Here is a 27156-nt window from a genome sequence, read left to right as displayed (position 1 = left end):
TTTTTTTTTTTTAGTGCTAGGTGCTACTTTTAATATGTTATAACGATCTATTTGTATATTTTATATTCACGTACCAATATGTATTATATGTTTGTCATATATAAATATTTACTCCATCGGCCATCACCTATTGAGAGGGCAGGTCCCCCACAATGAAGGGAGGCTGTTGGACTTAGAGTTAATAGGGACCCGGCTATTTCAGGGGCTCGTTGAAAGAAATTTGTAATTTTTGAAATTTTGATAGGAATACTTATTTTATGTTAAATAATATTTTATATAGGACCCTTAAAAGCATTTAGTACGAGAGCATGAAATTTGATGTGATACACCTGCCTATGTGTATATATTTGTGTATTTTTCTTAAATCTTGTTATATTTTTCACATCGTTATGCCGATTATTATTACGTTGTCTATGCGTGTTCATGAATTATTTATGTGTATATCAATTCCAGTTGGCTGGAGCTGCTTGCTTAAATTATGAATTATGATCATTATTATTATGTATTACGCATAGAATTTTCAATGAAATGCTAAGATATTGTTCTATTGATGTGTAATATTTTTATTTATTTAATTTTTCCTTGTACCTACATTGTAATCCTACACGTATATATATATATAGGTATAATATACATGTTATATATATCTATGTCCTATTGTCCTACATATATATGATGTAATGTAATAATTATTTTGAGTTATTTTAGTCAAATGTATAAATTAATTGTTAAAACAAAATATTCTTAACTCTGTATAGGTATAAGTTTTTTTTTTTTTTTGAATTTCTACCTTTGTCATACATATAGTGATTATGGATCTTTCAAATTGTTGTTAATCAACCATTTTGATCAATATTCATCCTAATTAATCCATAACGATATTAACCATATTTTGAGTTATCTAATATTTACATTTGAGTCTCGTTTAAATTATTTAATCAATAAAAATATTTAATATTTTTATTTATAATTATTGTTTAAAAAAAACAACCTATCAATTACTTGACTTGAAAATTACATTTAATGTCCACTTTTGACTCTTGTATCATTTGGGTGTATTAATTAAGTATGGGTTGAATATTAAATCACCTATGATTATCGAAACAATAAGACAATTGCACTATTACAATAAAATTAAATAATATATTTATAATAATAAACGTTAACAATGTTTTATTATGATATATTTTTTTAGCGTTTGGGTGTACTTCTTGTTTATTTCTAAACCATAAGGAAAATTTTTTACCCAATTATTTTTCACAGATATTATTGTTATTATGCTCGGATAAATTCTTGCCTTTTATTTCGTTTTCAATGGAATTATTAATTATCATATTTTCCAGTTGTGGTATGGACCGAGAACAAAAAATGTCCAACAACAACCTTGGAGACAATGATTTAGTCCCAATTATTTTATGCGGTAGTAACAACTATAAATACGGCATGGTTATTGAACAATCTATATTGTACAAATGACCCAGAATGTATCTAATCCGCATCATTGTTTGTTGTATTTTTTTACAGCCCGCGGTTAATCTATGTATATAATTTTCCTTCAAAATTTTTGGTGGTATGATAAAAAAGTGGTTCTAGATTTACGATTTTCTTTTTTACACCGTTTTCACTGGGTGGATACCTACTATTTATAGAAATAAATATAGCCAAAAGTACCTACTATATAATTATTTATACCATATAAGTTTAATAGAAGTTATTACTATTGTGCGTTTTATTACACATTAAATACAAACCTATTTATATATTATATTCATGAAAATGGCGCACATTTGAGGTTTAATTCGACATTATGAATGTTTTAAAATATTAAGAATATATCTTTGATACGATATATTTGTAATTTAATGGCTGATATATAATATAAGTTTACTATTTTACAAATTGTATTTATATTTTGAAAAATATATTGTCCAGAGCTTTGATTTTTAATTTGTAAAAAGTCTAGTCACAATGTTGACACATCTTATGAGATCTCTTAGGTGCGTCATGCCTACTTGAATTTTAATCGTTTTTGTATCATAATTAAACAAAAATATTATTTGATTTTATTAGCAAGACATGCCATAATATATAGATGCGTAATTAGAGGGAGCGAGAGACTAAACCAGTCCAAAACATTCAAAGCCTTCTAAAACAATCACTTAGAAGTGGAATTCGTTGATTCACTACTTTCTTATTGATCATTAACATCTAAAATTTTATCATAATATAAAATTAAATAATAATAAAGAAAATAAAAATGTATTTTTCATATAAATATATATATTTGTAGGTAGTTAATAAATATTTAAGATTTGAAAAAGAAATTTTTGCTAACCAATTTAATAATACGAATATATTGGTAGATCCCCTATAGCAGGGATGGGCAACTCAAAGTAACGAGCGGGCCACTTTTAAGTACTTTAAAATCTAGCGGGCCGCAGTGCATAGGAGAAAGCAACAAAAAAAAGGTCCTTCGAATTTACTAACATTTATTTTTTATCTTTATTTATTTATATTTACAGTTATTATTTAATGTGATACTTGAGGATGAGGTTTTATATGAAGTAATTTGAAAATGTTGCGCGGGCCAGATAAAAAAGGTACTCGGGCCGCCAGTTACCCATCCCTGCCCTATAGCATTCGTGGTCGTTAATCAATAAGCTTTATTATAGTAATTTAAGTTTTTACGATTGATTGCTTTCTGGACAGCTGCAGCACTGCAGGTTATACAAAGTAAATAGCGTTGTATAGTATGAGGAGCTATTATCCTACAGCTATGCAGTCCATACACATAAAGTGTTTTTGTTCACATTTTTCTATAGAGATGTGTGAAACGAAAGCTTTTGAGTGACACTGTTTAAAAAATTGAGGGCTTTCCCTCCTAAATGTTTTAATTTGATTGCGCTTATGCAATAGTACAGTAACATAATATGATAAACACATTGAACGCAGCTAAACAACTTAGTTAAATAAACACGTAAGAATTAGAAACATAAAAACATAAAACATGATACAGTATTATACAAAACCGTTATTATGATGGCTTTTATTACTTGGCCGCAAATTTTATTACCAGAAACGTTTTTGCAGCTTGCCCTCCACGGCGGTTATACTCTGCAGCTGTTGTTTGCAGATATTATATATACTGGCCTGATACCAATATTGTGTTCAGTACGGCACCATAGTATAATGATGGCCAATGATGCATCACCAAATTTAATGACAGCATTCACAAAAAATGTAAGAGTGCAATTTTATTTTAATGGATTGCAATTAAATTCCGCTAATAATTTTGGTTTAGTTATGTTTATATTGAATAAACATTATTACTGTGGGTATATACACGGTATTTGTGAATTTTTAGGCGCAGATATTGCCTTATGAATTATTAATAATTTAATCGCATCGAATTGTATAATATAAGTATATAATGCATCATGGTAATAATATTATGATAATAATCGTATATAAACTGCAACCTGATGACTATAATATAGTGAACCGGTTTCCGAGTGTTATTATATGTTTCCCGATCCTAAAGTCGTTATAATAATATTATAATATACCCAGTCGAATGATTTACTCACAACCACGTGTGCTGCATTATTACTGGTCCTTCCGGCCGCGATATTTCGTACGGAGCGGTGCTATCTATTATATTTGTATATATATACATAATATGTATTTTGTATATATATATATATACGTATTGGCATATATGTTAAGTATGTTAAGTCAAAAGTTGTTTCACGACGAGTCTAGACAACTGCACGATTATAAAATGGTAGATATTGCCGTATAGGTAATTAAATGTAATGCTCATTTTGGTCGTGTAATAAACGTGACCGATCCTAACACTAATATGTATGTGCATATACGAACCAAAAAAAAAGTACCTATACCATAAGACGAGAGGTTATTTGGATCGATACATACTGTATGTTTATATAGATATATATACGGACAAATAGATAAATAATTTCTCGTATTATAGTACCGATATAATATTATGAGTCAACTTTCTCTCCTTCAGTTGCATATATCGTATCTATAATATTTTGAAAGTGGCGAATTCAAACTTTTTGCACATTTCGAATGTCGACTGCAGTATTCAAATAAAAACTCGAAGGGTGCTGCCACATAACATTTAATAAGGCGAGGATAACTAATGTATATGATATTCTTTCGTACAGCACAACAATGTTCGGCCACACATTACCGTGAGCCACCTTCACAGATCACATCCGTATAAATCGTACAGATGCAGTCTGAGTGTCGAAAGCGTTATCAATAGGTATGTTTATAGATGAGGTTATTCGTTTATTTTGAATGAAGCAATTATTCTGATTTATCGTCCTTTTTTTCTAGATTATTGTAGGAGTTGGTTAATTAAAGTTAATTTTTTTTAGAATTTATGAAATAAGTATTTATATGTTTTTATAAATTAACATAGGATTTTAATATTGTAAAAAATAAAATATCAAAAAACCTATAAGACTTATAAGAGACTAATAAAAACATTAAAAATTATAATAGGTACTAATAGACTAAAAAAATTTGATTCATTTGTAATAATTTAATTTTTTCTTGATTTTTGGTCAAAAATAGTACAGGAAATGCACCATTCTCAATCATTCGATCCTATATATTATATATCGTCACTGTTGGCTTTAAAATTAAGATTTGTACAATGCATCTGAAAAAATATAAAATATGTATATGTTAGCGGCAATATGTATAATATTGTTATTTTATAAAATGCCCAGGAATTTTATATAATCCCTGGGGATTTTTAAAGAACTATATAATATTTTTTTTTTACATACATTTCCCAAGACGGTATTTCGTATAATAATAAGGCATTTCATAAAATTACAAACAACAAATTTACAATATGCAAAATAGCAAAATTGGTACCTAACCAAAGACAATTAATTTTATCATTACACAAGAAAATAATATTTATTACAGAGTACCAATTTAATATTACATAATATAATGCATTCATAAAAATGAAACAAAATAAATTAATTAATATTGTAGTACACAGTTCTTAATTATTAGTGTTATATTATTCTGGTAAATACAAAAATTTTAAATTTTTCTAAGAAAAAATATTGTTTTCTTTGGGTTTTGGTTTTTTTAGTTCTGTTACAAAGTTTACATAAGAATTCTACTTTATTTTCTTCCTCTTCATATAATCTGCAACTCAAATGCATTTTTCCATCACATGTTGAACATTAAACCATTTTTCATCGTTTTCTCCTGAGCATGCCAAACAATGTACTTTATTTATAAAATTATCAACTGTATAAATATCTTCGTTGATCGTAGTAATAATATCTTCGTAATTTCTTGTAGATATTTCTTGATTAGTTAGTATCCGCTAACATATACACTTAAGACAATACCCGCATGCGTCGTCTCCGTTTTACGATGACATATTTTTTGTTTTATATTTTAATTTTAAAGCAAGTTATGATTACATTTTAAAACAATAAATTGTTTGAACATTTTTAAATTATCATAACTCACTTTAAAAATTTAAAAATTATAGTAAGCTCACTCTAAAATAAAACCGAACAGAGTAGTTAAACGAACTATTCAGAACGTACAATTTGCTATGTTATGCGCGTTTGTAAGACATGTAGGTACAACACGTGCAAGTAAATTAGGTACATATGGTATACTCTTAAGTGCGTTGGTAGCTAGTGTAACTGACTTATAATTTTGATAAAAATCAGTAGATAAGACATATCAGACAATATGTCACACTTTAATCTGTTATCTCCATTTTAAAAGCGCATTAGTAGCAAATTTAAGTTCAGAAGTTAACGTTATTTTAGTTAGTTTTATCATTGATAATACATTTCTAAATATTATACAATATTTACAATCAAATTTTTTAATATTTAAGTGAATTTACCTATCCCTATAATATTTAAAAATCACAACATTATTTGTGTTATATATGTTATCATGTCAGAGGTTTCTTCAATTTTTATTTTAAAGCTAGTTATTATATCAAGTAAGTAAAAATGTAAAATATTAAATTTTAAACATGTGGCTAGAAAATATGGAAGAAATCCTATTCGAATATAACATTTGTTTAGGGATTTTCAATTTTTAATTAATATATTAATAAGCATTTTTGATATTTTATGGCACATACCTTTCTTTTTTTATTATTGAAATTGGCATACCTTTTAGCATTTTAAATGCCGAACGGAGCAATGTATATATTTGTTTTTACAATGATATGTGTGTTTTTATTAATATTATTTTGGGTGTGTCTGCAGACGTCTCATTATCATTATAGAGAGAAGAAAAAAGTGTTTCAATCTTCTACGCTGATTGTAGAGGGTGGTTTCTGATAGACAATTGGATCTGATTGGTACTTTGGCGGGTCAAAATACAAAGTAATAGAAAATGTCTAATACCTTTTAAAGTAATTGGAAAAAACTAACAAACGAAAAACAGTGGAAAATGGGAATATTTACGCAACACTAGTTGTCAACAAAATCAATTTCATTCTTGCGTCTTGATTTAAAAAGAAATAATCGTAAATATTTGAAATGTTCAGAGAATATTTAAATGATATTATATGTTAAGTATTTTTAGCGAATTAAGTTCTAGTTCCGAATTACCGAACATATATTAATATACTATAAACTTTTAAATGCCCTTATTTGTATAGTTTTTGTTGTTTTTGAATTTTTATATTAGAATAAAATTACCTTTATGATCAAATTTCAGTTTTTAAATATTATGTGTAGGTACTTACCTAATGTTTTCTGTGCTCTTGTCATCAGATATTTTTATATATTTTACTTTTAAATAGTTAAAAATATTTTTTAAATTTTCAGATTGTATATACCTATAATTCCCTTTAGAATTAAAATATTTTATTTAAATTATACCTCTATAAGGTTCATTTAATCTAAATAAACTAATATCAATAGTAAACTGTGAAGAAGTCAATACAAAGTTTGTAAATTGTGTACATTATGTAAGTGTGTGAAAGACAAAAACAACTAGTGATGACTAATCCGATTTTCATTTCCTCACGAATATTCTTGAACAAATGATATAACACCATAAAATATATGTCCCATGATGATGTATATATAGAGCCATAAGACACCTATATAACGCAAAAAACCGGTCAGTAAATAATTATTATGTAATAATTTTTTTTTCCAATTACTGACCTTCGTCTGCAGCGCGTAAAAAGATTTACAAATTGCATGCCCATTCGTTTTTATTGTGATGTTGATTATAATATTATTATCAGTGCGTATTGTATAGGTTCAGCTGCGCGAGTCATAAATTGAGTAATATTGTTCAAATAAAAAAAAAACTGGCCTATAACCTATACCTGAATATTTGTTTACCAACGAACGGTCACCGAACACGCGTTTTCGGTTAATTATTTCAGGATACATAATACATAGGTAATATTATATATATATATAACCTAACCTAAGTGCAGATTTAAATTATATTTTAGCCATTTGACAGTAGTCTGTGTTGACTTTTATCGAAATGTGTAAAATATAAAATAAATCATTTGTAGTAGGTAAAATATACAAAGTAAGATATTTTCATAATCGCGTTCAAATACGTGGACATTATTATCATAAATGACCACCGTATATACGTCACAAGACAAATTATATGGACATATTTTTTTTATAAAATTATATAAAATATGAAATTATTAGTGATTTAATGGAAAAATAAATTAAATCCTTAAATTATAAGGATAAGAATAAGTCATAATTATTAAACATGTTTTAGTACAGGAGCTTAAAATAATTTATATTATAGTTGTAACTTGTAAATTATAATGACATTTATAATAATAATAAATGATTGTGTGCAAAAAACATTATTAACGACCACTTAATATAATTTCAATAATTGTATTCTGAAGATAAATTCATCTGGATATATAGGCACCTACATATCTCTTCTTATCGTGGCTTGTTATTTGTCAACAATAGGTATATATTGCAGTATATAATATCACCATATTTTGAATAAAAGTATAGTAAATTTTGTGGAACTATATAGGTGCTTATGTAAAAATTCAATAAAACTTTAGGGCAATTATAATGCTTATAATTTGAACCAAGAGCCAATGATAAAAACTATTTTGAATCTAAAAGTTGATCCTGCAGCAAATAGAATCCAATTTTAAAATAATAACAAATCATTATAATTTTATATGCTATATAAAATAATAATGCTCATCAAACGTGGAATACTGGAATGGAAAATATTTTTTAGAGGGTTCGGAAAGTTTTTGAGAGAGCTAAGGCCCTTACCATCACTGTCGATCTACCGAAATAACGAGTCAACGACTTTTATTCAAATAGTCAAATCGTCTTCAAACAGGTAATATACTTAGGTTTCTTGAACAATTATATACATGTTATACATTTATAATCGGATGGATATACTAAAGATTATTATTACACGAACGTCGGACGGCCGTCTGTATAGTTACAGCCTATTATGTTGTCGAATTTTGATGAGAGTCTGATAAGTATAGCCGGTAAAATATGTGCATATAATAATGTCGTTTGATAATTATTGTTAACGTAATTATTATTAGGTATATTATCATTACACGAATATCGCAATTGTAACATCTCGGCGGCAATTGTTATGTATGACGTTTTGTAAGCTGGGAAGGTAACTGTATAATATATCTTTAGCTGTTATGGTACGTAATACTAATTGGTCATCTACTTATACGTTTTTTTCGTCTTAAATTTTGCAAATCAAACCAATTTTATTGCAATGACTTTCTTGTGGAACATAATTTTACGTATGTTGTTTGCTACTTGTTGAAACAATGCCAGCCACACGAAACGCGTATTTAGGCTGAGTTGAGTAGTTAATATTAATACATTATGTTTCTACTCGTCACACGCATTGCAGCTGTGTTTTCTCTAATTTTTTTTCCAGTACACACTACACAATTATTATTATTGCCATAAACATTTATTATCGGGTGCACATTAATTTTAACATTTTCTCACACTTATAAAATGGACTCATATTAGATTTATACTTAATTACATTTTTAGACAAGAAATTCGCATCTTGCTTAAACCTTTCCTTCTCTGACATTTAAACTAAATCTTTATATATCGTCCAATTCATTTTGGCACTCGGCAACCGTTACAATTTAAAAAAAAATCAGCTGTCCAAAACTATATACCTATTTATAAGACATCATAAAATTGTAACGTTTTCCAAGTGTAAAATGAACTGCATTTATATTATAAGTTTATAACAAAAACTTTGTCACCCGTTCAATGTGTCTAATAATTAATCATATGTAAATATTATAAAAAAATATAATTCATATTTTTATGTTATAAACTTATTAACAATCGTAGCGATGCATGTCCAGTGCAAAATAGTTCCTACATGATAAAAAAGATACATATTATGTAAGTTCTTACATGGTAAAAATGTATGTATGTTCTTATAGACGAATATAAAAATTAGATGAGTAAGCTCCTACATGGAACATGGCAGAAAAAAATATTATTATATATAATTATATTTTATGAAATATTTATGAAAATGTTATGAATTAACCGGTTGTTTCATTTAAACAAAACTTTAACTTAACAAAATATGCAGTGGCGTATATAGAAATTAATTTATATTTTTTATATTTCTCCCCTAACCCCCCTAAATACGCCACTGAGGATATGTATACTAAGTAGGTGCGTATATAATCCACAATAATATATTTAAAAAACATTTATATTTTATAATATCCGTCAATATATTTTTAATGTTATAATTAATAAATACCAAAAAATTAAGAATTAAGAAATCAAATTTAAAATTTAAAAGATTAATAAAAATAAATACAATGGTGTTCAATAATAAATCGATAATAATCATCAATTTTTATTGAATATTGACAGCATATTTAGTGATAGGATAACATCGATAGGTAGTAATAATAAATGATTTAGCAGATTTGCGTCTCCTATTAATGAATAATGATATTTTAAAAGCATTCAGTTATACATATACAAACGACGCTGTATATATGCATAAATACAATATTAAATGTGCTTATTAACCACCCTATCTTTAACTCTTTGACTCATTTTCAAACTTGATTTCACAGAACTCTTCGTGTCTACTAAACTTTACTTATGTCCATAAAGGTGGTCTATGATGGGGGACACATCGTCCCCTACAACTTACAAGGCTACAACTTGTTTTGAATTGCGAATTTCTAGGAGATTTTTCCTTATGTAACTACTATCCTAGTTACACCACGCAAGGACATTATTGAAAACTTCATAGAAATTATCTATAAAAATTTTGTTTTTATTTTTTTGATTATTATTTTTATTTTTTTTATTTTTTGTATTTTGGTCCTACACAATAGTATTTCAAAACAATTGCAATTATATGAATTACGTTGAATCGTAGAAACATATTTTATGATATAATATGTTATTACTGTAGGGCTGTGCATTTGTAGAAATATATAAAAATATACGTTTTGTATGCCTATATATTTAATTATATTACGGGTTACGAAATTTTCCGCTACACTCGAACACTCTGCTTCAGCGCGCTGAACGTTGGAACGTTGTGTATCCAAGCACAAATATACAGCATAGTACACGTATTTACACGATTATATGGGTACAACTGCCATGTGAAAATCCGAAAGCGAAAAATTTTTCAATAACACCGCGTCCGAACACAGTAGGTGCCTAACCAATATATACAGTGGCGTAACTAGCAGCAAATTTTTGGGGTAGCGAACACTTTTGTACATTTTTAACCTTTTTCCATTAGCACAAATAGGGGGCTATGTGGGCTAATAAAAAAAATTACATTATAATTTATTTATAAATTGTATTTATCATATCACATTTCAGTTTACAACAGTACTACAGTACAACAGTACTACAAATAATAATAACAAATCAAAATTCAAAATGATGAAACAATTTAAAATGTTAACAAGGATAAACCATTTTCTCGTTAGTCGTTATTGTAATGTTTTTGAATTATCATAGAATACAGATAATGAGATAACATAAAAATGTTCATGTTATCAATTGTTCTGTGCTACCAGTGCTACCACGACTGTCTGGGTTATATTTTGTAGTTATACTGTTATCACTTATCACTTATCAGTTACTCGGTGACATGCAAATTCACAACTAATTTTTTTTTTCATGATACGCTACGATCTATAATACGACGATTTTTTTTTATCAAATTATATAAATATTTTTGGGGTAGCAAAATGATACTCTTGCGACCCCATAATAATTTTGGGGGTCGCGACCGCTACCCCTCGCTACCCCATAGTTACGCCACTGAATATATATTATAGGTATCTGTATAATACAAGTGCAGCTATATAGGTATGATAAAGGAATGTATGAGCCAACCATGGCCCCACCCTGACAAAGTTCGGAAATTCATTAGAAGAAAAAAAACCATACTTAACCTTGGACTTTCCTATACGTCATTAAAATATTGTTTAAGAGGCATTGTTCAAAATATTTAATTTTTTATATACCTTATGTAATTTATCCGTTGTAAATTTTTATGCTTGAAAACATTTAGTTTAATTTTGAAATTTCGAAATTATTTGTGGTACCTACATCTAGGATCTAGCTGACTAGCTAAGACCATAATATAATTTTTATTTCATATCGTTTATAAATTAATTAAATATTATTTATTTTTGAATTGTATGCGATTTATCATTTATATATATATAAAAATGTATTGGAAATAATTTTGTAATCTTAAAATTAATCTTTAATTTATTCGCAATGTACTCATTATTATTGCGCTCATAAGTCATATTTGCAAACCTTCCTTAGAATTCATATTTTAAGCATAACCGTCTATACTGAATTGTCATTGATTAATCGAAAAGTTCATCAATCAAATTTATTTTTTTAACTTCTTATAGTTTGTATGTGTAACAATAGTATTTACTATTTTATATTCAATAGGAAAAAAATGATCAATTCCTTAACCTAAATCATCTGCAGGCAGGCACGTATCCAGGGGGGGTTCCATGGGGTCTGGACCCCTCCCACCGAAATTTAAAAAAAAAAAATTATCATTTTAATAAAAATAAAAATAAAATACGTGTTATTCAAAAAAAGGTTATTGTGTTGTATTACAAAAATAAACCACTATAGAACGGTCAAATGTTATTATTTATGGGTCGAATTATATCGCGGAGAGGCGGAGACCCGACTGCCGACACACTGTCACGTCAATAAATTGAAACTATATTGAAACATTCTCATCTATTTTTCAAGATGCTAATAAATTGAGAAAGCTATATTTTGATTCAGAAATTGTATGTCCACGCATTATAAAAAACCAAAAACACAGAGATAATTATGATTGTAACACACCGGAAGAATACTATAGAACATCGATATTTGTACCATCGATAGATAGTTTCATTTTAAATTTGGAAAACCGTTTTAAACAAGACAATGTTGTTTTATCATCAATTGAAATCTTATTGCCAAAATTTGCCTTAAAAGAAAATGTTTCAAAACTTAAAAATTTAAATATATTTTACGAAGAACGTATATCGGAAAAAGTGGTTTGTTCTGAATTTTTATTATGGTGTGAAAAATGGGTAAATATAGAAAAAAAACCACTGAAATGATGGATATTTTTGATGCATGTGATGCAAAGTTTTACCCAAACATACATTTCTTATTGAAAATCTTTGCAACACTACCAGTTTCAACAACAGCAGTTGAACGCTCATTTTCAACACTAAAACGCTTAAAAACATTGCTTCGTAACAAAACTGGAAATGAGCGTTTAACGGGACTTGCTCTTCTGTCAGTACATTGGGAAGTGTCTATCTCTACAGACGAAGTGCTGGATGTAATGGTTCAAAAAAACAGAAAATTAATATTATAGACATCACTACATCAGTGGAAAATTTTAAATAATAATAGATTGTATTTTGTATTGTATTGTAACTTGTAACTTGATATTAATTTGTCAGCTAATAAAAAAAAAATATTTTATATATCAATTAAGTATAAAAATTGTACTAACAATTTATTTCGACCCCCCCCCCCCCCCCAAATAAAATCCTGGCTACGTGCCTGTCTGCAGGTACCTAAATCTATTATTTTAATTTAAACTAACGATAATAACAATAATAATAATTAATCCTATTACATTACTATCAATTGGCATTTGAATCGTCTATTGATTTAAAATGTTGTAGGTTAATATAACTTAATGGAGATATTCAACATTTAAGGGATTAGTGGACACGTGCCTCCTTGTAGCCCCTCTGTAACGATAAGTTATTTTAGGAATATAAATATATTATCTATACATACATGTGTGTAAATATAACTACATCGAACACACGAGATATTAAAAAAAAGAAAACATTTTTTTCTTAATAATATATACCTAGATATGCAATCGTGATGCCTGCGCAATATGACATCGTTAAGTTGCTGTAATAAACATCTATAATACATAATATTGTGACGTGCAGTGTGTTGTAATCAATTTCCGTGCGCATATATATATATATATATAAGTATACGCGAGTTTTGAAACATCTCAGCCCTCAAGTCTGTACGCTAGAGTGCCAGAGCGTCGCAAATATTACAGTCTATTGGTGGCACAATAGATTTGCATTAAATTATTTTAAGTACCTATACACGCAGAAAACAAAACAAACACTCCAATCGAGTGATGCATACAGTATGAATAAATGTAGGTACCTGTGTAGGTACTATTGATGCGGTAAACGGTATTCGTTATTCGTGTTCATATTTTAGTACATATACCTATTATGCGTGTTCGAGTACCCTCGTACGATTTTCGGTGTGCCTATTTTTATATATTTCAATAAGCCCACACATTCACACACATATATTGTAATATTTAATATTTGCCTATACTACTGTATAATATACATGATTTTTTTAGGTTAGTGGTGATCGATGACAAATATATCTCAGACACTAAATCCACAAAACGTGTGTAAGCTATCCTTAAACTACCTACTGGGGTTGAAGAAATAAGCTATAAACACCCTCCAAGTCTCAAGCATTCTACTATATTATAATTTTTATTGAAAACAATCCGTTAGTTTTAAGTCTATCAACTTCGAACCAACATCTATTTTTAGCTGCGAAAAAATAAAATAATTCACCATGTAGGCGTATACCTTGGTTTTGGTATATCTCAGCAGTTCGTGGGAAAATTTTCATCGGTATGCCTATTGCTTTGTGAACAAATTCATCCGAGATAGTCGATTCGTAGATAATTGCAAGATATAGCACTTGTTATAAACCGAACACGGTTCAAACTACTCACTAAAATTTCCTAAAATCTCAAAGACCAATTTGAAATTTTCTCAAAATCGGTTATATTTGCTTTAAGATAAAAATTTTTTTATTTGAAACCAAAAACTCAATATAATATGCTTTTACCACATCTGCCCGGGAAACCGGTGACAACCATAAAAAAAAAGATAATTAAAAAAAGTAATTTATTATTTTAACTACTATTATAATCTGTAAGCTGTAACCAATAGCCATCATTTATAAATAATACAAAAATTTCGATTTCCATCGTTAATCTCAAAATTGAACATCTCCTCGAATTGGTTCTACCGGATCCAACTGTGAATTTAAACCATCCAATGATCCACTCAAACACACACAAAATTGTTTATCAAAATCGATCAAGCCATTTAATAAAAGGAGTTAAATGGAGTTTAGACGTACAGAAGAGTTATATATGCAATATACAATATACATAATTAGATACATATTTAAATAGTTTTATATATTACATATATTATGAAATACGATTTTATTCAATTAATTCCCACGGAATATAAATTTGTTAGCCAATGAGGAGAGGGCTTTTTTGCCAAATACCAAGTAAATCACTCGCCACTCGACATATATTTTTTTTGTACCTGTCACTTAACAAATTATAATAATATACTAATCTATACCATTTAAATATACAATATATACATTACATCATAACTATATAGGTATACGGTCGGTACGAGTATATAGTGCATAAGTAAATAATATGTCTACAGAGATATTTTTATTCACCGATGAAATTTCTAGAAGAAATTAATTAATGTAAATTATTTCGATTCTTGAAAGATATTACATATTTTGTTTATTATTATTTTTTCGTCAATTTTATCTTTCGTATTTTTTTCTGGCAGAAGAATATTTGAACGCGTTTAATGTTCATGATTTTATGAATATAATATATATGGACGTGTATAATTGTATATGTATACCCCCATACGTTCAAACATTATTTTGCATATTATAATTTATAAGCCAAACTTCTTTTTTTATGTTCAGATTTTATCTACATACCTAATGGAGTTTTTTAATCTTACGACATCGTTGTTTTTAATTTACATTTTATACTTGGATATAATTCGTAAGTAGCTTTTTTTTGTCGACCATATACGTGTATTCAGATAATATGACAGTTGAATACATCGTTTTGAGTCACTCGTCATATTTGCATATAAATATTTATAATCATGCACCCAAGACGAGTGTCCAACACATTGTATCCAAGCAGCAAGGCTGGGCATTAACGCGTTAATAAGTTAAAGTTAAGTTAATTTAACTTTTTAACTTAATAAGTCATTTTTTTATGTTTATTAACTTAATTAATAACTTTAGGAGCTTTTGAATTAACTTTTAATTAACTTGAGTTAATTTTACATTTAAACATGTTAAGTTAGTTTAATTTAATTTTGTGAACTATTGTAGGAACACAAATTGCTGGTAGGTACACTTTTTATAAGGTTATAAGTATGCTAACAAAATGTGTATACTGTTAGCTTTTGCACATATAAAATAGTAATAGTTCTTTGGTCTAATAACATGAACAATTTTAGGTACCGATTATTTTAATTTTGCCTATAAGAAAACAAGAAAATTTTTTTAACTTGACTTGAGTTAAAAAATTAATATTAAATTTTGGTTAACTCTTAACTTAATTCAATTGATGGAACATTTTGAATTAACTTTTAACTATTAACTTGATTTAGATTTTAATTTAACTTAACTGAGTTAAAAAAAATCATTAACTTGCCCAGTCTTGTCAAGCAGTATGTCTGTTGCTGTGACCTATTAGATAAATGTAGCCAACAAATCGACAAGTTACGTTAAAACATATTAAAGCTGAGTAAAAACGTTATCAAGGTCTATTTACTGTATAGATTGTAGATATATTTTTTTATATATTTTGGTAGGTGAGGTACATCTATATTATTTTACTGAAATTGCGATTTATATCGATATATATTGCGATTAGATTTTAGTTCCTAGTTTTGAAGTTTAGTTTTGATTTTAATTTATTAAATAAACAATAAACATATATGTATGCACAACTCTCCTGCTCTGTGATTTTATAAATATACACTTGAATATAACTAATAGTAGGCAAGTCTTTATTATCTTCAGTTGCAGGGTCCCCTACTGGTGGTCTGTGTGTTTGCTATATTTGCATGGATGCCAATAATAGAACTGAAATAGAATAAGTCAATAGCTCTTGAGTTTAATGTTGTATAATGTTCGCATTTCATAAATATCGAACAGGTTCAAATGTACAATAGCAAATAGACACTGCCAATAGGAACTCCATTATTAGGTATATAGGTTATTAGGTTTATTTGCTATAATTATTGATATAATCCGTTTAGTGCGAAGTGGACACCGCTGAAATTGCTATTTGGATTATACTTTAATCTATATCATTGATGGATGAGAACAAAAATAACGGAACCGTAAAACCACTTTACACTGCACAGTAATGAAAGGATATATTGTTTTATTATATTTCCTAGTAGTAGTGATCAAAATGTTTAATTGTTAGCATTGTTACGATATTTCGCTGCGAGTATTATTTGGTGGAATATATATTTGTGCATCATATATGTCTAATAATAACATGCATGGAAAATATGTATAAAATAAGTTTATATATTATAATATATAAGGCGTAGCCGCGGTGGCATTCAGGGTAAACGTCAATTTCAAAACAATATAGGTAACTTGCGTACATGAATAATATTTTATTATTTCTTTGTTGTGGATTACTTATAATTTTAAGTGCATAATATTAACATATTATAATAATGTATGTAGGTCCATATATTATATTAAATCGGTATGTATAGGTATTCTACACACTCGTTACAAACTCATATACGCCGAACGAGAGGAATGGATTTTCCTATATATGTGATAATGTATTATTCATTCACGAGCACAAATACCTATATATATATTATAATAACAGTAGGAATTTAATCTGCATACATATATTGTTTTTGTGTTTTGATCTATATAGGTATTTTTTCTACATAGTTGGTACCTGCACATGTATTATTATGCATTTCCATGGTCGCCTGCATACTTGTCCGATTACTATTAGATACAGCCAGTATAAGAATTTTTAATTTTTTGTTTGTATTTAATAATATCATTGAGTAAATGTTTATAGCTATAATATATACAATGATAGTATGTATATTGTATACTATAGCGCATTATTTTAAATACATTTTCAAAACTATTTAATGTTTGTTTACAAACTAATAATTGGTATGAATAAGACTAAATATTGTACCGTACAATTATTATCGTTAATCGTTTTACTGTATTTTGTATGATTGTATGAAATACTACGAGAGGTATAAAAAAAGGGAAACTAGGAATCAGATAATCACCGCCCCATTTTTGTTTATGATGAAATTGATAGAAATTTAAAAAAATAAAAGCTAGGCACTTCATTTAAGGGGTTACTGATGGCGCTTCACATTTATTTTTTGTATAACGCTTTCTTTGGTCTGCCAAAAATAAAAAGAAACCATCGATACGTGTTTTGAATTTCATATTAAGTCATTATTTATTTTTTTTTTTAGATTTTGAGCGGTTTATTTCTGTTTAGCTAGCTTTATATGCTATAATATGATGTAGTAGCCAATAAGCACATGTCGTTTGTTACTTTGTTGGCTGTTTTCATAAACTATATTGATACATGCGATACTATATGCTATAAGCACGTTTAATATACCTACCTCCAACCTGCAGGATCTAAAATAAATAACATTTCCTAAAACTGTATTTGTTTTTATTAATTATATTAAATAAATTAATTAGCATTAATAATAGCTATACTTTATTTTGCCTTAATATATATGATATATATTTTATTTATTTGAATTCATCTGATTGTAATGATAACATAAGTGTACTTATGTACCATGAACACACCCACTTAATATTGTGAGTATAAATAACTTTGAGAGCTAGAAAAAGTCCTCTCTCAAAACCTGTTACTGCTATTAAGGAGTAAGAACTTAATAATCTTAAGATAATGTACCTTTATGGCTTTATTGGATAACTAGTTTTTTTAATACAAGTGCTGGGCCGTAGGCATTTTCCTCCAAAAAAATAAAAATAATTCTTGACCATTTTCCTCCACCTTCCATTTTCTTTCAATAAATAATAAATAATAAATAAAATAGTCAGTATAAATAATTTATACATAGCAAAAAAAATGATTATATAATATTATAATTTTTTATAATTATATAGGACGTTTCAGTAACAAATGAATATTTGTTTAAAGAAAATAAAAATTAGATATAATATGAATAATTATTTTGTTTTTTGTAATTGCTTGGACTAACGTGTTTTGATAGCTGATATAGATATAGTCGATACCAAAATGTAATCAATAATTATCAACCAATAAGTGCAAACTATGATCCTAGCCAATATATTTATTACACAGAACGTAATACTACAACACTAGCTAAAATATTGGAAGAAAATAGCCATAATTTTAGTCCAAAATAATGTGGAGGAAAATGGAAAACAACCTTTTTTTGTGGAGGAAAACGGTATCTCGTTTTTAGAGGAAAATGGAACCACCCCTTAGAGGTCACAGTTTAACAGTTCTGAGTACTCAGTTTTTATTTAAGACAAAGGTAGATATATCTTACCACACTATAATAATTCACTTTTTTTGTTATCAACATTATTTTTATAAAAGTATTCAGCAAGGATATGCAAGATATTGAAACGTTATATTTGCTTACTTATATCTATTATAAAATATGGTTTAACGATGTTATTCAGAGGTTGTTTACTATTATGTAAAAGTCATTATTCGTATATAATATAGTGTTAAAATTAAAGGTCTTTATATACAAATGAGCGAGTTGAAAGTAGGTACACAATGTAGTATTGCTCAACTCAAACAAACAAGTCTATATATTTAGAAATTAATACACGTATATTTTTCGCACAAGAGATGTGTTAGATTTGGAAAAAAAAGAAGATTTATTCGATAACAATTCAATGTGTCTATTGTGTATGTATTTTATATTGTGTAATACTGTACTATATACTGCACATATAATTTACGAACTATAAAAGTTTCACCTCCCGGTGCGCAAGTAACACCTAATGAATAATGATGATTGTTATCTAACATTATATTATTACCACATTTTATAAAAACTAACTAATAAAGTGGGTATATTCATATTAATGATATTATGTGCGTGGATAATTAATTATTCAATAATACAATATATTATGTATGTATTTCCTGTTGGAAAACTCGAAAACATTAATTGTTTGACATATTATATTATTTATACCTAAATATAATATAGCAAAGTATGATATATATATATATATATATATATATATATATATATATATATATACCTAATATACATAATATGCAATGAGCGCATATCGATAATTACATCGATCTTCATAAATTAACTGTGTCAATATATTATATGGTTTATGCAATATTCTTAGAAATTTTAACAAGTATCATTATGCACATATTAAATTATAACGTTACGTATGGTACAACTGCGTGTCTGCGTATGATGACTCAGTGCGTGGTGCAGTTAAAATATATCATCAAAAATGACGTTACCAATGAGCAGAGCTAGTCTGTTCTATATAATTACCTAAACCATATACTCTTTGCATTATATTACAACGGTATTTCACAAACATTCGTGAAAACCCTATAGAAAAACCAATGAGTTATATGCTTTTAGAGGTTTCTAACAAAAAAAAAAAAAAAATGATAAGTGTGTTTTTGTGTTTATGGAGAAGAGGCATGGCCACTATTTCCTCCTAGATGCGTCCACATTATGTTATCTAAAGTTTGACTAACAGTTTAGTAGATTATTTACCTTATACTACACTATTCCTATATGCATTCATAAAAAAAAACGTACAATACGAGTTTTTTAAAAATGCACCTTTCTGCAGTGTAATACTATTATTATTAGTGTTTAGTATTACCATACTAAAGCACTTATTAATATTATATATTATTTTGTATCGCGTCAATTATATTATGTAGGTAAAGCGACATAGCGTGTCGAAATAAAATATTTAAGTATGAATTTTTTTCTTTCAAAACATTATTTGTATTTATTGCGAAAAAATTATTAAAAATGATTTATATTATTGTTCCAGGAAAAATCTATGTGGTATGTACTTATAGTTTATACGATACATAATAATTGTAATTATAATAAATTACCTATGTCGGTATATTACATTACATTAATATGTAAATATATATCATAGATTAATATTTATAAATAGTGTCCCACATCCTTCAATATAATAAAGTATTTAAATAGTTTTTGGACTTTTAAGTAGGTAATAATATTTATTTACTTTTAAATTGATCATATTTATTTAAATTTATTTTAAATTATCTTTATTTTTTTTAATATTGTTAACAGTTAAATTTTTTTCAATATATTACAACACTCAATCAAATTTTATGGAAATTAGTGATTAAAATAACATGAAGTGACAATAAACGAAAACCTCTCAGTGGTTTTCTTTGTAGGTATGGGTATCTAATGTATTTTTAATTTTTATCAATTTTAATTCTGGATTAAAAGGAAGCCAGAGCACTGTTTGTTTTATCTCTTTGGCCCACATGCAACATACCTAGTCTAAACGTATTTACACAGAATTTTTTTTTATTGTTTTCGAATCAATGGGGAATAATATTTGTAAGGGAATGACATATTGATTTATCTTAATAATGTGTTGAGATCCTCTAAAGCTCTAAATGCTTTAATATCATTTGTTACAATAGTACATTTTAAGAGTCTTATTACACATTTATACAATAATATTCGAATAAGGCACATGCAATGTAAACACTGGCATCTAATTTAATGGTAAGAAAATATGAACAAAGTAAATAACTAAAATATAAAAATTGATTATCATATGCTGAGGTTTGTTTCTTCTATGATGAAAATAAGAAAAATATGAGCAATGACCTTTTTTGGATATTATTAATTATAATAAAACAAACAATACGATAATTATTCAGTAAGCACTAGGCAGTGAAAATTAATTAATCACTTAATTATTTATTCAACTTAATTAGATGTGTGTATGTTTTTTTTTAAATTTAAATCACAAAAAATACACTTTATTGAATTTGAGTATAGATACTGAGTATTTTAAATACTTTTAACAAAAAGTATTCTTTATAACAAAACGTTCGTAATTATATGTACTAAATACCTGCTTATTTTTAAGTGTTAGACACCTTGTATATCCAGTCAGTTCCCCTCCGCGGGAGACCTTAACGCGTCACTACTCCGATAATTGCTATAGGTATACCATTTAGGTATATATTATACATATGCGTTGTTATAATTATTATAATACACAAATACATATTATATTATATATGCATAGGTTTAAATAACCTTGCCAAAGCGAAGAAAGCGAAAACAGCCGATCGTTTAATAAATTTAAACTACTGCACAATAGTCGAGTGCGTACACACTATATTATTACTCTGTGATACACACTCAATCTCTCATACGCATACAAAGACAGCACACGTATACTTATAGTTATGATCAGTATAAAATAATTTAACACTTAATAAAAATATAAATTTTTTACTATTGATTTGAAATTGTGAATATTATTATACTAAATAGTAAATGTATATCGATTGTATTACTCGGATTAGATATATTTTATATAAAACGTCTAAGAAATGAGGTAAATTTGTTATTAAAACTTCAACCTCTATAATGATTTATCTATAGGAAATTAGCACAATGCTGTTTTGGTATTTTACATTTTTTTTTAAAACGCGTTCGTATAAAATGTATTATATTTTATTGATATGCGTTATTGAATTTTTTTTTTAAATTATAAATTTTGATAAACTCAAATGAAAAATCTCCACCGAACTACGTTCTAGTGTCCTACTAGTAGTTTCCTACTACCTACACCAATAAACTTAAGATATTTTTTTATGACTTTTCGTAGTTTAATACAATATCACAAACATATGACTGCATAAGTAAATAGTTCAAACATATTTTAAATACATTTTTGCTGACGTTTCTATGAATGTTTTTATAATTACTTGGCGAGTATGCGTATAAATAATATTATATAATATGTAAACAAAATATTATTTGGTATGAACATTTTAACGACCATTCGTTGCACGGAGGGTCACGTGTCGGTATTTGGAATATTTACGCGCAATAATAATAAAATATAGTTTGTCTCGTCACTGCAGATGTATGTACCATTAAATCAGGAACACTATTAAATAGCCGCCGAACAAAAAATAATTGGCGAGGGCGGCCGGTACAAGACTTGTCCCACGCGCATTTATTTCGAGGGAGACTAAAAAAAATTGCGCAAAAAAATTGTTCTTCGAAACGCGCGCCTACGTCGAGCCATGGCCCGAGAAAACCCGTGACCGACAAAAAAATAAATAAAACAACAACAACAATAAACAAACAAAGCGTAACGAATCGAGGTAATAGTAAAACGCATTGAGCGTATATAATAATCACGCGAAAAGCTGATGACGAATCGTACACACGAGTTACAATAATAATATTATTATTATTTATTATTGTTATTATAATCGCATTACATGGGCGCAGTGGGCGGTGCGAGATTAAACCATATAAATAATACCTAATATAAGTGACAGTTGACAGTCTCGTGGGTATAATATGCTGCCCTATATTATTATTTGGATAATGGTTTGGCAAGTAGTTACCTACACGAAAATTAGTTTTACCTATATTTGTTTATAGTAAGTATATAATATAACCTAACCTATTGATAGTTTCAGATGATTTTTTTTTTACTGCATACACTTAACGCTATATACATTACCATATATTTATCAATGATCTATATCACAATAGGTTTTTAAGTTTTTTTTCTTTTGTTATTCTATACCGGGAATCGCTTTCGTATTACTTCTATCTGACCTCTCATCGTTTATTTTATATAAGTAACAAATTACAACTCTTTACAAAAAAAGTTTTACTTGAGAGAGCAGGCACAACAATACTGTGAAAAAAGTTTTACAGCCTAAGGTTTGTGTGGTCAGTTTTTTATTTCGTCAATTGAGCTGATTCGTAAAATTCGTGTCTTTTTTGTGACATTTTTGGATTACCTATAGTAGTCGTTGCAACTCATATTCATCTTCCAAAAGAATAATACTCTCTACTTCTAAATCGGGATGTAGTCTGCCTGGATAAAATAGATAAAACGCCCTTCGTCCTAGTTTGTGGTTCTATAAGCCTGACGCCTGAGGACTGTAATGAAAATACAATTGTAAATAACCCACATAAATCAAAGTACTTGCACAACTGCACCAGCAACTGATAATGATTATTAATTTGTTTGTTAAAAACGGCATCTATTAATTTTATGTTTAAGATAAAATTTATTTCAAATTGGAAGAATTTTGATACGCATCGTGGATTTTTGGTTTTTTTTTGTACAATTATTCAATTTCAATGTATGAATAGAATATAAAAATTAAATTAAAAAAAAAAAACACTTGCACTCCTTAATACTTTTTAATTTCATACTTCACATTCAGCAATATATATTACGCAATTATTATATCGTACATTTGTGCTGTACACGATTTTAGTCCTAGGGTAGTTGCCACACATCAGCGATAACATTGATGGAGATTTTATAATTTATTCACTATAAGTAGCTACACTCCTCTGTACAAAACATTTAAAACAAATTTCCATTCCATCATGATTAGACAGGAATTCTGATTAAAAAAATGATGTTTAATAAAATATATTAATATTATAGTAATTACATATTGGTATAAGTAAAATTTATCTAAAATTAACTATATGATGTAAATTGAAATAAATGCAACTATCTTTATATTTTATTTCGAATTTCGATGTATAATTTTTTACTCATTTTCCTTGGTCAATTTTAATTTATGAACAAACAAGTATTTTTTTATGATTCTGAAATTTGAATATGAAAATATGTAGGTATAGACTTCATGAGTAATAAGTTTTATCGAAATCCGTGAACTCCTAACAATGTACATACCCTGTACGTGTATTTTAAATGTTGATTCTTATCGGAATGATAAATATATATTGATTAGTGTTTTGTTGTAAAGGTTGCACGTTGTATAGTACAAAAGTGCATTTATTTTGAACTTAAATATCAGTTCCATAGGCGCAATTTCGATAAAAAAAAACTAAGGGTGCTTATGCAGCATAAGTTATGCTATGCATTTTGTCATTATAGTTTTTTTTTTTTTTGAAAGAAGAAGTTTTTAATACATAAGCATGATCATTATTTTAGGGTGCTATTTTAGGGACCTTTTACATTTTAAGTCAATTATTTTTAATTGGGCCATAAACAATTGTTTTGATTCTTTAACTTGGTACTAAAATACTGAATTAACGATACTGCTTAGTTTCTAATAAGGTTTTTTTACTATTACACTAAACGAAATGATGGGAATCGCAATTTATTTGTAATTGTAAAAGTGATGGCATTATTTTTATATATAGGTAAAATCCAAAAGTATAACCATATTATCTACATTCTAGGGAGGTATATTGTACATAAATATTTAAAAATATAATTATTTAACTAAATCGGCAGGTAACCAACTGTATTATTTCGTTTTATTTTTCGAATCAAATCATTTCTAATAAACCATAATTCGTAATTATTGAATGTTATTTTAATACTTAGGCACACATAATATTATACTATTATATACTATATATTAGTATACTGCCAGCATTATTATACAGATATCACATTAACCTAAAAATACTATCTTTAAATTCTCGTAAAAATGTCCATAGATCTTGGGTAAAAATTGTTTTTTTTTTACTCTACCAACAACAGTCAACAAAATATGAGGAACTGTAAAAAAGTTATCATATTTTTTTTAATAGAAAAAATTCATAAATATCAAATTTTTATAAATATCTCAAAAAAACTCAAAATATTTTTAAAACTCTATTAAATGTTTAGAAAATTCTTATATTAATATTTAGCAAAAGTTTAAAGTATATCTACTGCTGTTCTTGCAACAAAATAGCAAAATCGATTTGGTCAAAAATGTATATTTCATGAATATTCCTGTTTTTCTCGATTATTTTGAAAATTTACTTTTCTGGGAAGTTTTTTATTAACCCAATATGGCTTAATGTAGCACAACTAGGACTAGATCCAATTTTCTAACAGAAACTGCCTTCAAAATTCAGATTAAAGCATTTTTTCTTCAATAAAAAATAAAAATTGTCTTCAAACACACACACACACACACACACACACACACACACACACACACACACACACACACACACACACACACACACACACACACACACACACACACACAATTTAAAATCAATACATTGTAGGTATGCCAATCATTTTATTCAGAAACAAAAATGTACTTTAAAAAAAAAAATTTCCCAAATAATGCTTTTTCAATGAAATAATAAAATAATATAATTATTAAAATAATATTCAAACAGTAGGTACCTATGTCCCAAAAATCTAGAAAAATTCTAAATTCAAAAAACTAAAATTTTTATATCACCTATAATTTGCTAAATTTCACTACCTAGGCATTTTATAAAATACCTATTTCGAGTTGAGCAAATGATTTATTAAGTATTATACATGTGAAGTACCTACCTATTCAAAATTCTTATAAAACAATAAATTATATTTCACTCGGCTTCTATGCCCACTATTGGTGAACACTGTTTTCTACGACGCTTATAGATTTTATATTTATATATAACTAATTCTGTCTAGTTCGCGTGTTTAAGTTGTATGTGTGTGCGTGCGTGCGTGCGTGTTCGACTATTGTGTAGATTTAATTATTTAAACGATCGAGCATTTTCGCTTTCTTCGCTTTGCCAAGGTTATTAGTACCTATATATAAATATATTACAAACATATTTTATAACGTCTATATATTTGTATATAGCAGGTATTGGAGTAGTGACGCGTTAAGGTCTCCCGCAGAGGTAAACTGTCCCGAGTATATATTACAGGTACCCACATGCTATCGTTATCGTCATCGTCAACTTTAAAAATGAATTTGTTGAAAATAGATAAGGTATGATGAAATATAGCATCAAGTACCAACTCAGTATATACATATTTATATTTAAATTATGGATGCTGGCAAGGTTGTAAAGAATACTTTATACAAATTTAAAAAACTACTATGTATAGAATAGGTATACTTAAGATATTAAGTATTATATTATTTGTGTTTTTTACTAATGCCAGGGGAGGGGGGTTTGAAAACTCCGTGAGCGTCATTGCTCAAGACGTGTGTAAGCACGATGTTCAGCCTGTTCTGTTGCAAATTCGGATGTCATATAATGAGAAAAAACCGTGTTAAAAATATAGGTATTTTTCCGCGGACGCATCATCGCTTCACCAAACACCTATTATTAAAGTGGCCGACTACCTTTCGACCAAAAGGAACCACAATTTGATTATTTACGTACATAAAATCTTCCACGCCGTCTAAATGTTAAAACTACTTCCTAAATACGATTAATAATTAGTAGGTATTACAAAGAAAAGTTGAATGTTGTAGTGAAAGTGTTGATAATTCAAACCGGGCAGTTGTGCATAATAATATATACATACACAACTGGTATAGATATATCCAATATATATATAGCGCATA

General features: G+C 27.6%; 1 pseudogene across 1 annotated transcript in view; it reads left to right on the top strand.

The window, feature by feature from the left end:
• Window positions 1-27156, top strand: part of LOC149061078 (uncharacterized) — a 288522-nt pseudogene that overhangs the window by 240733 nt on the left and 20633 nt on the right. The gene's annotated exons all lie outside the window — the stretch shown is intronic.

This window comes from Diuraphis noxia, unplaced genomic scaffold (assembly GCF_037042655.1).
Source record: "Diuraphis noxia isolate RWA-SAM2 unplaced genomic scaffold, SU_Dnox_SAM2 contig0001, whole genome shotgun sequence".
In the NCBI taxonomy this organism is placed as follows: Eukaryota; Metazoa; Arthropoda; class Insecta; order Hemiptera; family Aphididae; genus Diuraphis; species Diuraphis noxia.
The sequence above is the reverse complement of the archived record's forward strand: the minus strand, read 5'-3'. Positions and strand labels throughout refer to the sequence as shown.